General features: G+C 40.2%; 1 pseudogene; it reads right to left on the bottom strand.

Moving 5' to 3' along the window:
• Window positions 1–7,585: 7,585 nt before the first annotated feature.
• On the bottom strand, window positions 7,586–11,583 carry LOC145877509 (Ig heavy chain V region 914-like; annotated as a pseudogene).
• Window positions 11,584–12,991: the final 1,408 nt, after the last annotated feature.

Below are 12,991 nucleotides of genomic sequence, written 5' to 3'. Positions count from 1 at the left end.
GATGCCGGGCTATCTACTTAGAATATTGCAAAATGTGCTTCATCCGAAAAGCTATTTTAAAATCGGACATAGCGAGTGCATAGAGGAGTTCTGTATCTAGAATTCTTAAAATAATTGTTATTTTTTTGTGAACGTTTATCGTGAGTAATTTAGTAAATTCACCGGAAGTTTGCTAGTTCTGAACGTCACATGCTAATGTAAAATGTTCATATAAAAAATGTAAAATGTTCATATAAATATGAACTTGATTGAACAAAACATGCATGTATTGTATAACATAATGTCCTAGGTGTGTCATCTGATGAAGATCATCAAAGGTTAGTGCTGCATTTAGCTGTGGTTTGGGTTTATGTGACATTATATGCTAGCTTGAAAAATGGGTGTCTGATTATTTCTGGCTGGGTACTCTGCTGACATAATGTAATGTTTTGCTTTCGTTGTAAAGCCTTTTTGAAATCGGACAGTGTGGTTAGATTAACGAGAGTCTTGTCTTTAACCAAGGATAGTCATGTGTATCCTACCTGAGTCCTTCGCGGAAAAGCTTTGATATCTGCCACACCCATTTTGAAGCAGTTGGACAAAAGCTTGCAAACATTTAACAAATTATATGCTACTTATCCCTTTATCTACAAAATATCTTGCACAACTAGCTAAATTCATTTTGTCACTTTACACATTTATTTGAGGTAATTTGCCCGATGATGAGCAAGTGGAGAGAGTCTCATTTCATGCAAGCGCATTTTTGTCCACATTGCTTCTCCTCGACATCTCTCCTCGATTACCTTTGGCCTTAAAAGAACAAAGCAAGAATGACCCACTTTGTGTATATTGTCAAATGTTGATTTGTTATTAAATAAAACGCATTTTTACAAATCAGACGTTGTTTTTTAAGCGTTGTGAACAAGTTCAATATGTAATGTAATTTTCTGGGTGTGCAGGCTTTAGCACTAGCCTTACACAAAGACATCTGACATTGACAATCAAAGCCGTTATGCAGTGTCAACTCTAGCCTTTTGGGGACCCTAAACCAGTTACCAAATGTAAAAAAAAATGGTCGGGGGCCCCCTAGCAGCCACATAGTCTGCGTATAGGAAAAGGAGTGTCTATCCTTATCGTCAGATAATTTCATTTAGGTGTGTTGGATCAGGTGTGTTAGCAACATCTTGGACATTGTAATAGATGACACGATGACCTGTGCATGTTCATTGTCGTATTTTTCTAGGCTTTCTGAAAATAATTTCAAGAAAAACTCAAGGCCCTATTCATGAAGCATAGACAGTGTTTCTGATATAAGGACATCTCATTTTAAAGCATACAGTTGTTTACCCCAGCTGTTTGCAGAGGAGGGTTAGTGAAGTGTGTCAGGGGAGTACAACAGTGTGTACATGTTTCACAGCCTGTCTCTATCTATGTCTGAGGGGTTTTGTTCATCTCCATCACACATTCACATCACTGTGCCCAGCGTGCACAGTAATACACAGCAGAGTCCTCTGACTTCAGACCAGACAGTTTCAGATGTGTCATGCTCACTGAGCGGTCTTTGGTCAGTTTAATCCGTCTCTCCAGGGATTTGGCATAGCCTGCTGCTCCAGTATTGATGTTGATCCAGCCCATCCATTCCAGTGGTTTCCCTGTAGGTTGGTGAATACAGTTCATACCATAGGTTATAAAGGTATACCCAGTTCCTCTGCAAGGGAGGTTGAGAGTTTCTCCGCTCTTCTCCAGGGCTCCCGTGTGGCGCAGTGGTCTAAGGCACTGCATCTCAGTGAAAGAAGCGTCACTACAGTCCCTTGTTCGAATCCAGGATGTATCATATCTGCCGTGATTGGGAGTCCCATCAGGCAGCGCACAATTGGCTGGGGTAGGCTGTCTTTGTAAATAATATTTTTTTCTTAACTGACTTGCCTAGTTAACCTGTTTAGGATAGGGGGCAGTATTTTCACGGCCGGATAAAAAACGTACCCGATTTAATCTGGTTATTACTCCTGCCCAGAAACGAGAATATGCATATAATTATTTTATTTGGATAGAAAACACCCTAAAGTTTCTAAAACTGTTTGAATGGTGTCTGTGAGTATAACAGAACTCATATGGCAGGCCAAAACCTGAGAAGATTCCATACAGGAAGTGCCCTCTCTGACCATTTCCTGGCCTTCTATAGCCTCTTTTTGGAAAACAGAGGATCTCTGCTGTAACGTGACATTTTCTAAGGCTCCCATAGGCTCTCAGAAGGCGCCAGAACGGGGAATGATGACTCTGCAGTCCCTGGGCGGAAAACAGTAGCGCATTTGGAAAGTGGTCGATCTGAGAACAATGACACGGGTGTGCGCGTGCACGTGAAGACACCATTTTTTTCTTTCAGTCTTTGAATGAAAACAACGTCTCCCGGTCGGAATATTATCGCTATTTTACGAGAAAAATCGCATAAAAATGTATTTTAAACAGCGTTTGACATGCTTCGAAGTACGGTAATGGAATATTTTGAATTTTTTGTCACGATGTGCGCCGGCGCGTCACCCTTTGGATATTGTCTTGAACGCAAGAACAAAACGCCGCTATTTGGATATAACAATGGATTATTTGGAACCAAAACAACATTGGGTTATGAAGTAGAAGTCCTGGGAGTGCATTCTGACGAAGAACAGCAAAGGTAATAACATTTTTCTTATAGTAAATCTGAGTTTGGTGAGTGCCAAACTTGGTGGGTGTCAAAATAGCTAGCCATGATGGCCGGGCTATCTACTCAGAATATTGCAAAATGTGCTTTCACCGAAAAGCTATTAAAATCAGACACAGCGATTGCATAAAGGAGTTCTGTATCTATAATTCTTAAAATAATTGTTATGTTTTTTGTGAACGTTTATCATGAGTAATTTAGTAAATTCACGGGAAGTTTCAGTGGGTATGCTAGTTCTGAATGTCACATGCTAATGTAAAAAGCTGGTATGTATTGTATAACATAATGTTTTGGTTTTGGTGACATTATATGCTAGCTTGAAAAATGGGTGTCTGATTATTTCTGGATGGGTACTCTCCTGACATAATCTAATGTTTTGCTTTCGTTGTAAAGCCTTTTTGAAATCGGACAATGTGGTTAGATAAAGGAGAGTCTTGTCTTTAAAATGGTGTAAAATAGTCATATGTTTGAAAAATTGAAGTTTTGGGATTTTTGAGGAGTTTGTAATTCACGCCACGCTCTATCATTGGATATTGGCGAGGCATTCCGCTAGCGGAACATCTAGATGTAAGAGGTTTTTAAATAAACGTTTTTTATTTTTAATTATCTGGAGGGAATGGACTCCATACTCTGACTATTTAAACATGATGGAGAGAAAGAGAGAGAGAATACACAGAGGGAAAGGAGAGGGTGGAATATTGAGGGAAAGCAATGGAGAAAATTGGCTTCAGTCTTTGCTCAGCATAGGAACAGTTGATGAGGAGTAAAACCAAGCAGAACTCACAGGACAGACAGAGAGAGAGCAGCAGAAGGGAGAGTTTTCCTGTCATACTGAGGGTGGAGATATGAACTCAGCTACTTCACACAAGAAAACAAGTCAAGTCATCAGCAGAACATAAGTATATATGAACTCCGAGGGATCTGGATTTATATCATGATGTCATGGGGGAGGGGCTGATGACACTGAGGTCAGGGGTCAAGCTACGACTCATTGGTAGGGCCAGGAGTTCTTGTTCATAACATGACTTGTGAAGTGACACGGACAAACTATGTCCCCATGCCATAACCAGGGCAAAGAGTTTTTCCTGCTCAGGTCAAGGAGGTTGGTAAAACTGTAGGGATTCTTGGAGGATGATTTCCTAATTATTTATAGAAATCCTTCACCATTGGGGTTAATACTCTGACCATGCTGTTATAGAATCAAAAGGGGGGACCAACTCCACATTAATGCCAATGATTTTGGAATGAGATGTTTGACGAGCAGGTGTCCACATACTTTTGGTTATGTACCTTGTGTTGACGTACAAGTAGTTCTGTAGTTTTGACTCTTAAGGGGATATTATACTTCAGTAGATGTTACTCTGTTGTACTGATACTCTACTGCCCTCTGTTTACTCTGCTGTACTGATGCTCTACTGCCATCTGTTGACTCTTAAGGGGATATTATACTTCAGTAGATGTTACTCTGTTGTACTGATGCTCTTCTGCCCTCTGTTGACTCTGCTGCCAGTTAGATTCTCTGAGGGGTTTTTGTACAGATCCTCCTCTCACTCACACCACTGTGTCTGTCGTGCACAGTAATACACAGCAGAGTCCTCTGCTCTCAGACCAGACAGCTTCAGAGACATCATGCTGTTGGAATTGTCTTTTGTCGTTTCCATGCGTCCTTCAAACCTTTTAGCATGGTAGCCTAGGCCTAATCCAGAGTAACCCATCCATTCCAGGGATTTTCCAGCTGGCTGTCGTATCCAGTGTGTGTTGTGGCTGTCAAAGGTGAATCCAGATTTCTTACAGGAGAAACTTATAGATTCTCCAAGCTTTTTCATGACTGAACTGGAGGGACTGGACTCCAGACTCTGTCCTTTTAAACCTGATGGAGAGAGAGAAAGAAATATGAAGAACGTGTTAGAGGAAAGCAGCAGAAAAATTAAGGAAAGCAAGAGAAGAGAGTTTACAAAAAACATTGTCCATGTTCAGCCATTCCACAAAGAACAGCTGATTAAGTACTGCAGAACTCACAGGGGAGACAGAGAGAGAGCAGCAGAAGGTAGAGTTTTCCCATCATACTGAGGGTGGAGATATGAACTCAGCTGCTCCACACAAGACAACAAGACAACAAGTCAGCAGCAGAACATAAGTGTATATATGAACTCTGAGGGATCTGGATTTACATCATGATGTCATGGGGGAGGGGTTGTTGAAAGAGGTCAGAGGTACATTTATGAGTCATCTGTAGGGCAAAGAGTTTATTTAACCTTTAGTTTTGACAGGGAGTCATGTTGATATCAAGGTCTCTTTTTCAAATGAGCCCAATGAATAAATAAAAACATGACTATGAAATGCAAAATAGAAATACAAAGTACGATACAAAAAACTGTTCTAAAACCTGGGTCCTGAGTCTGTCATTGGGTGGACAGGCTCTATTCATCAGACATATGGACTGACTCAGCAATTGGAGGAACTGTGGGAAACCTTGGTGGATGATAAAAAGCTTCATCATGATTTAAATGGCAGATTAGACATCTTAAACACAGCTTAATGTGATTCTCCCTCTCCTTACTACACCTCTCCTCAGGGAAATGTGTACTTTGTATTGATGTACAAGTAGTTCTGTTGACAATAGACTGTCTTTTTCGGCTCTCAGGGGAATATAATACTTCAGTAGATACTCTGTTACACTGTTGTACTGATGCTCTACTGCCCTCTGTTGACTCTGTTGCCAGTTAGATTCTCTGAGGGGTTTTTGTACAGCTCCTCCACTCACTCACACCACTGTGTCTGTCGTGCACAGTAATACACAGCAGAGTCCTCTGCTCTCAGACCAGACAGCTTCAGAGTCATCATGCTGTTGGAATTATCTTTAGTCGTTTCCATACGTCCTTCAAAGCTTTTAGCATGGTAGCCTAGGCCTAATCCAGAGTAACCCATCCATTCCAATGCTTTCCCGGCAGGTTGTCTTATCCAAATGTGTGTTGTAGCTACTAAAGGTATACCCAGATCCCTTACAGGAGAGACTGAGAGTTTCTTCAGGCTTTTTCATGACTGAACTGGAGGGACTGGACTCCAGACTCTGTCCATTTAAACCTAATAGAGAGAGATAAATAAATATGAAGAACGTGTTAGAGGAAAGCAGCAGAAAAATGAAGAATAGCAAGAGAAGAGAGTTTGCAAAAAACATTGTCAATGTTCAGTCATTCCATAAAAGACAGCTGATTAAGTACTGCAGAACTCACAGGTCAGACAGAGAGAGAGCAGCAGAAGGGAGAGTTTTCTCGTCATACTGAGGGTAGAGATATGAACTCAGCTGCTCCACACAAGACAACAAGTCAGCAGCAGTGGTTTTGGTTTTTGTGACATTATATGCTAGCTTGAAAAATGGGTGTGTGATTATTTCTGGCTGGGTACTCTCCTGACATAATCTAATGTTTTGCTTTTGTTGTAAAGCCTTTTTGAAATCGGACAATGTGGTTAGATAAAGGAGAGTCTTGTCTTTAAAATGGTGTAAAATACTCATATGTTTGAAAAATTGAAGTTTTGGGATTTTTGAGGAGTTTGTAATTCACGCCACGCCCTATCATTGGATATTGGCGAGGCGTTCCGCTAGCGGGACATCTAGATGTAAGAGGTCTAACCACATTGTCCGATTTCAAAAAGGCTTTACAGCAAAAGCAAAACATTAGATTACGTTAGAAGAGTACATAGACACAAATAATCACACAGCCATTTTCCAAGCAAGCATATATGTCACATAAACCCAAACCACAGCTAAATGCAGCACTAACCTTTGATGATCTTCATCAGATGACACACCTAGGACATTATGTTATACAATACATGCATGTTTTGTTCAATCAAGTTCATATTTATATCAAAAACAGCTTTTTACATTAGCATGTGATGTTCAGAACTAGCATACCCACTGAAAACTTCCGGTGAATTTACAAAATTACTCATGATAAACATTGACAAAAAGCAGAACAATTATTTTAAGAATTATAGATACAGAACTCCTCTATGCACTCGATATGTCCGATTTTAAAATAGCTTTTCGGTGAAAGCACATTTTGCAATATTCTTAGTAGATAGCCCTGCATCACAGGGCTAGCTATTTAGACACCCACCAAGTTTAGCCCTCACCAAAGTCAGATTTACTATAAGAAAAATGTTATTACCTTTGCTGTTCTTCGTCAGAATGCACTCCCAGGACTTCTACTTCAATAACAAATGTTGGTTTGGTCCCAAATAATCCATTGTTATATCCAAATAGCGGCGTTTTGTTCGTGCGTTCAAGACACTATCCGAAAGGGTAAATAAGGGTGACGAGCATGGCGCATTTCGTGACCAAAAAATTCTATATATTCCATTACCGTACTTCGAAGCATGTCAACCGCTGTTTAAAATCTATTTTTATGCCATTTTTCTCGTAAAAAAGCGATAATATTCCGACCGGGAATCTGCATTTAGGTAAACAGACAAAAGAAAATAAAGCATGGGGTCGACTCGTGAACGCGCCTAAGCCTATTGTCCTCTGATCGGCCACTTGCCAAAAGCGATAATGTGTTTCAGCCAGAGGCTGTCTCGATATCATTCAGCTTTTTCCCGGGCTCTGAGAGCCTATGGGAGCCGTAGGAAGTGTCACGTTACAGCAAAGATCCTCAGTCTTCAATAAAAAGAGCCAAGATGAACAACAACTTGTCAGACAGGGCACTTCCTTTTCAGAATCTTCTCAGGCTTTTGCCTGCCATATGAGTTCTGTTATACTCACAGACACCGTTCAAACAGTTTTAGAAACTTTTGGGTGTTTTCTATCCAAAGCCAATAATTATATGCATATTCTAGTTACTGGGCAGGAGTAGTAACCAGATTAAATCGGGTACGTTTTTTATCCGGCCGTGTCAATACTGCCCCCTAGCCCTAACAGGTTAATGTCAACAGAAAGAAAACATAATATTGTTTTAAACAAAGTGACGTGGAAACAACGTTGATTCAGACAGTTTGTGTCCAGTGGGATGACTCTTGATATTAGCAAAACCGATTGCCAATATTTTTGTGATAGTGGTCTCCAGTTATTTAATTTCATTAGAATTTAGATATACATTTCCAGCATGGTCCTTTAATAGATGATATTGTATGTCAACAGTGATAAGTATGGGTTTCATACAGTGGGTGCTTGTGAACATTTTGCTCATAATGGAGGGAAACAGATGATACATCTGTTTACATATATCCTATGTATATGTTCAGGAATATTCAATTGCAACTGAGAAGTAAACTGCTTCTCTCTTCTTCCGAGTCCCTTAACATCACCTACCCAAAGGGTGTTTTTTTTGTAGGTCTGGTGCTGGTTTGTATCAGTGTGGTAGCGAGCACAATAATAGACAGCTGTGTCTTCAGTCTGCAGACTCTGTCCTTTTAAAAACAATGTGTTGCTGGAAGTGTCTCTGGTGATTCTGAACTTGTTTTTCAGTGAATCTTTATAAGCTGTTTTTCCAGCATTATTGATATATGGCCAGGTAGCGTCCCACCTGGCCAACATCCGGTGGAATTGCAGAGTGCGAAATTCAAACTACAGAATTATAAATATTTAACTTTCATAAAATCAAAAGTGTAATACATCAACATAAAGCTTAACTTCTTGTTAATCCAGACGCTGTGTCAGATTTCAAAAAGGCTTTACGGCGAAAGCACACCATGCGATTATCTGAGGACAGCGCCCCGCATACAAACACATGAAAAACATATTTCAACCAGGCAGGTGAAACACGAAAGTCAGAAATAGCTATATAATAAATGCCTTACCTTCGATGATCTTCTTCTGTTGGCACTCCAAAAGGTCCCAGTTACATCACAAATGGTCCTTTTGTTCGATAATGTCCTTCTTTATATTAATTAAAAACTCAGTTTAGCTGGCGCGCTTCAGTCAATAATCCACCCAGTTTCCCTCCATCAAAATGCATGCAAAATGAATCCCAAACATTACTAATAAACTTTTCCAAACAAGTCACACACCATTTATAATCAAACCTCAGGTACCCTAATACGTAAATAAATGATACAATTTAAGATGGAGAATCGTTTTTGTCTTTACCGGAGAAAAATACCAAAGGATGCACTCTCATTCACATGCTTGAAAATCCTAAAGCTAATATAGAAGCCACCTAGAAAAACAACAATTTCTGTCTCATTTTTCCAAAAATCAGCCTAAAACTCTTTCTAAAGACTGGTGACATCTAGTGGAAGCCCTAGGAACTGCAATCTGGGAGGACTTCGCCTTATAATAAAAGTGACAGCCATTGAAAATAGTGGTACGCTGAATTGTTTTTTGGGGGGGATGGTTTGTCATCGGGGTTTCGCCTGCCATATCAGTTATGTTATACTCACAGACATAATGTTAACAGTTTTAGAAACTTTAGAGTGTTTTCTATCCAAATCTACCAATTATATGCTTAACCTGTTAGGGCTAGGGGGCAGTATTGACACGGCTGGATAAAAAACATACCCGATTTAATCTGGTTACCACTCCTACCCAGTAACTAGAATATGCATATACTTATTACATATGGATAGAAAACACCCTAAGGTTTCTAAAACTGTTTGAATGGTGTCTGTGAGTATGACAGAACTCAAATGGCAGGTCAAAACCTGAGAGATTCCATTACAGGAAGTGGCCTGTCTGACCATTTCTTGAACTTCTTTTCCATCTCTATCTTTTACTAAGGATCTCTGCTCTAACGTGACACTTCCTACGTCGTCCATAGGCGCTCAGAGCCCGGGAAAAACCTGAATGTCGTCATCCCAGCCCCAGGCTGAAACACATTATCGCCTTTCTCAAGTGGCCGATCAAGGGACTCTGGGCTTAGGCAAGTGACCCGACCGCCCCCGCCTTTGTGATTTTTTCCTCTGTTTGCCGAAAAGGAGATTCCCTGTCGGAATATTATCGCTTTTCTACGAGAAAAATGGCGTAAAAATTGATTTTAAACAGCGGTTGACATGCTTCGAAGTACGGTAATGGAATATTTAGAATTTTTTTGTCACGAATTGTGCCATGCGCGCGACCCTTCTTTACCATTTCGGATAGTGTCTGGAACGCACGAACAAAACGCCGCTATTTGGATATAACGATGGATTATTTTGGACCAAACCAACATTTGTTATTGAAGTAGCAGTCCTGGGAGTGCATTCTGACGAAGACAACAAAAGGTAATCAAACTTTTATAATAGTAAAAATGATTATGGTGAGTGCTAAACTTGCCGGGTGTCTAAATAGCTAGCCCGTGATGCCTGGGCTATGTACTTAGAATATTGCAAAATGTGCTTTCACCAAAAAGCTATTTTAAAATCGGACATATCGAGTGCATAGAGGAGGTCTGTATCTATAATTCTTAAAATAATTGTTATGCTTTTTGTGAACGTTTATCGTGAGTAATTTAGTAAAATGTTAGCGAATTCCCCGGAAGTTTGCGGGGGGTATGCTAGTTCTGAACGTCACATGCTAATGTAAAAGGCTGGTTTTTGATATAAATATGAACTTGATTGAACAAAACATGCATGTATTGTATAACATAATGTCCTAGGGTTGTCATCTGATGAAGATCATCAAAGGTGAGTGCTGCATTTAGCTGTCTTCTGGGTTTTTGTGACATTATATGCTAGCTTGAAAAATGGGTGTCTGATTATTTCTGGCTTGGTACTCTGCTGACATAATCTAATGTTTTGCTTTCGTCGTAAAGCCTTTTTGAAATCGGACAGTGTGGTTAGATTAACGAGAGTCTTGTCTTTAAATAGCTGTAAAATAGTCATATGTTTGAGAAATTGAAGTAATAGGATTTTTAAGGTTTTGAAAATCGCGCCACAGGCTTCAAGTGGCTGTTACGTAGGTGGGACGAATTCGTCCCGCCTAGCCCAGAGAGGATATCCTAGCACATGGGTCCGAGTAACAGGCAGTTTACTTTGGGCAGGCGTTTCATCTGGACGTGAAAATACTGCCCCCTAGCCCAAGAGAGGTTAATGTCTTGTTTTGACGTGAATTCAAACACATGCAAAAAATAACTACGTTTTTGGATTTTGGTTGAAAGTTGGAAGAAAAAACAAATTCCAGAAATTCCTTTACATTGATGGCTTCTTGCAAATCCATTCAGTTTTTATGTAAACAGATGGAAAAAATAATATTGTTTTAAACAAAGTGACGTGGAAACAACGTTGATTCAGGCAGTTCGTGTCCAGTGGGATGACTCTTGATACTAGCAAAACCTATTGCCAATATTTTTGCATCACAAGACAGAAGTGATATTGGTCTCCAGTTATTTAATTTCATTAGAATTTAGATATTCATTTCCAGCATGGTCCTTAATAGATGATATTGTATGTCACCAGTGATAAGTATGGGTTTCACACAGTGGGTGCTTGTCAACATTTTGCTCATAGTGGAGGGACACAGAAGATACATCTGTGTACACATTTCCCATGTATACATTCAGGAACATTAAATTGCAACTGAGAAGTAAACTACATCTCTGTGTTTATGAGTCCCTTCACATCATCTACCCAGAAGGTGGGTTTTTGTACAGGTCTGGTGCTAGTTTGTATCCCTGTGGAGGGGAGCACTATACTACACAGCAGGATGTTGAATCCAGAATGTAGTAACAGAATATGAGACCTTACAGGAGATGGTCAGTGGTTGACCTGGCTGGACAGTCATAAAGGCTGGCTGAGTGAGTTAAACATAACTCTGTACACCTGGGAAAGAAAATAATGATCAATGTTAAATACACAAAATAGCAACATGTTACACTTACACTATATCAAGTGTTCTACTCCAGAAAATTTTCATTGGTTTGTCTTTCCTCCAAAATCCCTAGAGACTCACAGGAGGCAGCTGCCAGTAGCAGCAGACATGCAGGGAACATTGTTTGTGTTGAAGCTGAACTGGTGGGAGCTGCTCTTCTCTACTCTCCAGGATGTACTAGACAGACAGACAGATACGGTTTAAGTAGGGAGAGAACCAGGTTTGCATTGACGTAAAGGGGGAGGGGATGTATAAGAGGGTTAGAAACACTGCAGGACCATCACCACTATTACTGCACACAACCTTTACACTCTGAAAACTCAGAGACCCTCTCGGTTATATTTTTGAATTGGAGGGTGGGGTAAATATGAAACACTACATTTACAGCATTAGTTAATACTTGTGGTGGATGAAACATATTTAAGACACTACTTTCGTTTTGACAAACTAAAGCATTTTGAATCAACATCCAAATTATACTTTTTTCTTGTCATAAAATTAATTATCAGAGCCTTCATCAGTACTGGTCTTTATTTTAATCATATGGAGAGAGAGTGCCCCCTGTTGGTGCATCAACAACACTAGCACCATGTATTTAACCAGGTGTATCATTGTGTTATTATTTGATACATCATTAGAATTGTTCCTCATGTATCCCCTTGTCAAGTTCTACTGGTCATACCATACGGGTGTCTGTGTGTTTGTGCGCGTCCTGTCTTTCTCTACCAGATGTTTTTTGTATGGCTATTCTCATTGGTTTAACCATAGTGAGCCTCTAGCACAGTAATACACTGCAGAGTCCTCTGGCTTCAACTGGCTCATGTGCAGATAGAAATTAGTGCTGTCCTTCGATGCAGTTAATCGGCCCTGTACTACCTTGGCATTGCTCTTGTCAGTGTCAGAATAATAGTAAATGATCCATTCAAGTCCTTTTCCAGGTGCTTGGCAGATCCAGTGCATATTAGTGCTGCTTAGAGTGAGTCCACTACAGGCACATGTGAGTTTGAGGGACAGGGTCCCTCCAGGGGTCCCCTGGACTGACTGTTCAGCCTGTGTGAGTACGACCTGACAGTGGACACCTGAGGAGGGAGAGGAATGACAGGTCAGATCAATCAAGGAGTCACATCAGTATCACAGCAACACAAGTTATACTGATCAGACTACAGTCAGGAACTCACAGGAGGCAGCTGCCAGCATCAGCAGTAGAGATGCAGGGAACATGGTTTGTGTTGAAGCTGAACTGGTGGGAGCTGCTCTTCTCTACTCTCCAGGACTCAGAGGGACGTACTAAGACTCTTAGATACAGAGAGGTTTTTATAAGGAGGAGAGACAGGAAGGGGGGCTAGGTGAAATTTGCATAAGGAGAGGATGGATATATAACATTAATGGGGATATTAGTACAAACTAATGTATTTAATAACTTGGAAGCTATAAACACTCTGTTGTCCATGTAAAAAGACAGACTTATACTGGCAGATAATGTTGAGCAGGACTGTGATACAATGAGTTTTACATTCTGCCAATGTTTT

The sequence above is a fragment of the Salmo salar genome, chromosome 03 (genome assembly GCF_965601325.2).
Source record: "Salmo salar chromosome 03, fSalSal1, whole genome shotgun sequence".
Lineage (NCBI taxonomy): Eukaryota > Metazoa > Chordata > Actinopteri > Salmoniformes > Salmonidae > Salmo > Salmo salar.
The sequence above is the reverse complement of the archived record's forward strand: the minus strand, read 5'-3'. Positions and strand labels throughout refer to the sequence as shown.